Source organism: Pteropus medius, unplaced genomic scaffold, assembly GCF_902729225.1.
Source record: "Pteropus medius unplaced genomic scaffold, Ma_sr-lr_union100, whole genome shotgun sequence".
Taxonomy (NCBI): domain Eukaryota; kingdom Metazoa; phylum Chordata; class Mammalia; order Chiroptera; family Pteropodidae; genus Pteropus; species Pteropus medius.
Genome location: NW_024356188.1, coordinates 8,583 through 12,790, shown reverse-complemented (window position 1 = coordinate 12,790; position 4,208 = coordinate 8,583).

Here is a 4,208-nt window from a genome sequence, read left to right as displayed (position 1 = left end):
TTAACAAGAATGAACAGAGCCTCTCAGAGACATATAACCCATCATCAAGCATGCCAATGTATGCATAATGAGAGTCAGGGAAAGAGAGCAGAAAGGAAAATGAGAAGAATAAATGAAGAAATAATGGCTAAAAGACTTCCTTAATTTTATTAAAAACATGAAGCTCAAAAACACCAACATAAACCTGAAATCCACACCTAGACACATTAGTCAAATTGCTGAAAGCAAAGACAAAAAGAGAAATCTTGAAGTAGCTACGATTAAAAAGTCTAACAATACCAAAGTATTGAAGATGGGAAGTTAACAAGCACACAGACATTGCTGGTAGAGATGCTAAAATAGTGCAAAACTTTAGAAAACAGTTTGACAGCTTCTTATATAGTTACATGTGCATTTATTTCTTACCCAGCCATTCCACTCCATAAGGAATTAAAACATGTCCAACACAAAGACTTGTATGAATGTTCATATCAGCTTTATTTATAAAACTCAGAACAGGCTAAATGTCTATCAGCAAGTAACTTGATAAGCAAATTGTGGTATGCTTATACAATGGATTATTATCCACTAGTTAAACAGAAAGTTATATAATGTATGATTTTGTACTTATATAAAATCTAGAAAACCAAAACTAATATACTGTGACAGAAAGCAGATTAGTGGTTGAAAGGTGCAAAATGTGGAGAAGGCGACAGATATCAAATGGACACAAGGAAACTTTCTGGAGTATAAAAATTTTTTAGATGTTGATTGTGGTAGTGTGTACAGGGATTTTGTGTGTGTGTGTGTGTGTGTATGCTACACAGGAAACTAAACTTAATTCCAGCATTAGGTTTCTCTTGCTGTGTAACAAATTATCACAAAATTAGTGACTTAAACCATTTATATTATCTCAACATTTACATGGGTCAGAAGTCCAGGCATGACTTAGTTGAGTCCTCTACTCAGGGTCCCCCTAGGTTGCAATCAAAGTGTTAGCCAAGGCTGTGGTCTTATCTGAGGTTTGAGGTCCTCTTTCAAGATTGTTGGTGATTGCTAGAATTTAGTTTCTTGCGACTATAAAACGGAGGCACTCAGCATGTCACGTCTGTTCATCATTCTCTGCCATCTGACCCTGTACAGGGATAGATCGCTTCTTCAGTGGTAACAGAAGAGTATCTGCTTCTGTTTGTCTTGTCTCTGAACTCTAATCCCAGCTTTAAAAGGTTCACCTGATTAGGTCAGGTCCGCCCAGGAAAAGGTGCCTTTTGATTAACTTAAAGGCAACTTAATAGAGACCTTAACTACATCTGCAAAATCCCTTCACCTATGTCATATTTAAAAAAAATAATAATAAAGTTATATTCATATACTCATGGGAGTAAAATCCCATCATATTCATAGGTCCTGCCCACACTCAGGATTACACAGGGTTTATATACTGGTAGTGGTAGGGGTACTGTTTTAGAATTCTGCCTGTGGCAATTCCATACATTTTAAGACGTGAATTTTTAAAAAAAAAAAAACATGAGAGTTACAAGGTGAGATTGTAATACTTACAAAAAGCTGTTTGTTTCCTCCTGGTTATTTGGCCTTCAATTAAAATATAAAATCAAATTAAAACTTTGGTTTTATGGTCTATTTATTTGTGCATATTAATTGTGCATAGTCTTAAAAGGGATACTGCATGTTTTTAAGACTTTATTTTTTAGAACGATTTTAGGTTCACAGAAAAATTAAGCAGAAAGTAGAGTTCCCATGTATTCCCTGCCCCACACATGCAGAGCCTTTCACACTGTCATCATCCCACACCAGAGTGGACCATTTGTTACAATCAATGAACCTAAATTGACACATCATTATCACCCAAAAGTCTATAGTTTACAATAGGGTTTACTCTTGGTGATGTTCATTCTGTAGGATTTGACAAATGTATAATGGCATGCAGTCACCATTATAGTATCATAAAAAGCAGTTTTCCTGCCGTAAAAATCCTCTGTTCCACCTATTTACCCTCCCTCCCCGCTAACCTCTGTCATCCATCTTTTTACTATCTCCAAAGTATTACCTTTTCCATAATACCATACAGTTGAAATCACACAGTGTGTAGGTTTTTCAGTCTTTTCTTCCAGTTAGTAATATTTATTTAAGGTTCTTCCATGTCTTTTTGTTACTTGATAGTTCATTATTTTTAGATCTAAATAGTATGTACGTACTACAGTTTTGTTATCCATTCACCTATTGAGGACATCTTGATTGCCTCAAAGTTTTGACAATCATAAATAAATTTGCTATAAACATTTGTATTCAGATTTTTTTGTGGACAATTTTTCAACTCATTTGGGTAAATACCAAAGAGTGTGATTGCTGGATTCTACAGTACGAGCATGTTTAATTTTATAAAGAACTGTCAAACTGTTTTATGAAGTGGCTGTAACATTTTTAAAAGCTAAAAAAAAATTTCAGTTACAATTAACATACATTATATCAGTTCCAGGTGTATAACATTTTGTTTAGACATTTATATAACTTACGAAGTGATCACTGAATAGTCTAGTACCCATCTGACAGTATACATAGTTATTACCATATTATTGACTATATTTTGTATGTCATACTTTATATTCTGTGACTGTTTTTATAACTAGCAATTTGTACAACTTAATTCCTTTCTCTTTTGTTTCAGTTTTGTTTATTTTGTTTTTTAGATTTCACATGTAAGTGAAATCATATAGTATTTGTCTTTCTATGGCTAATTTCCCTTAGCATAATACCCCCTAGGTCCATCCATGTTGTTGTAAATGGAAAGATTCTATTCTTTATAGCTGAGTAATATTACATTGATTATATGTGCCACATCTTTACCCATTTATCTATTGATGGACATCAAATTAAAGAGGTTTTGCACAGCAAAAGAAACCATCGACAAAACAACAAGACAACATACTGAATGGGAGAAAATATTTGCTAATGATACATCCAACAAGGGGTTAATATCCAAAATATATAAGAAACTCATACAACCTAACACCAAAAAACAAACAAAATCTGATTAAAAACCAGGCAGAGGACATGAATAGACATTTTTCCAAAGAGGAAATATAGATGGCCAATAGACATATGAAAGGATGCTCAACTTCCCTAATCATCAAAGAAATGCAAATTAAAACCACAATGAGATATCACCTCACACCTGTGAGAATGACTATCATCAATAAATCAACTAGCAACAAGTATTGGCAAGGATGTGGAGAAAAGAAAACCTTCATGCACTGTTGGCAGGATTGTAAATTGGCACAGCCACTGTGGAAAACAGTATGGAGGGTTCTCCAAAAAAATGAAAAAATAGAACTACCATATGACCCAGCAATCCCACTTTTGGATATTTATTCGAAGAAATTCAAAACACTAATTTGAAAAGATATGTGCACCCTTATGTTCATTGCAGCGTTATTTACAATAGCCAAGACATGGAGGCTGCAACATTTTGCATTCTCATTAGCAATGAAAGAGACTTCCTGTAGTTCCACATCATTGTCAGCATTTGGCATCGAAAGTTTTTCAATTTTAGCCATTCAAAGGGATGTGTATTAGTATCCCTTTGTTATTTTAAATTTCAATTCTCTAAGGTCATATTATGTTGAGCATCTTTTTATATGGTTATTTACCATCTTATTTGGTTGAGGTGTCTGTTCAGATATTGTGCTCATGTTTCATTGTAGTGATTTGTTTTCTTGTTGTGGAATTTAAAGTATCCTTTATTCAATTTGGATAGCAGTCTTTATTAAATAAATCTTTTGCAAAATTGTTCTCCCAATCTGTGGCTTGCCTTCTCATTCTTTCAACAGTGTCATTCACAGAGCAGAAGTTTTCGGTTTTAATGAGATACATCTTATCTTTCTTTTATGAACCATGTCATTGGAGTTCTATCTAAAAAGTCTTCAGCAAGATTTAAACAGCGCTTCTGATTCTTGGGCTCTGCCTCCAACTAGGACTTACAACACTGGCTCTGCTGGATGTCAGGCCTCAGGCTTGGACTGGTATCACATTACTGTTTTTCATGAATTTCCAGCTTGCAGATAGCAAACCATGGGACTTCTCAGCCTCCAAATCACATTAATAATCCTTCATAATACACCTCTTTTGGTATCTTTTTATAGCTATATCTATATATCTTATTGATTCTATTTCTCTGGAGACCTCTGACTAAAATAGTTACCCTGAGGGAC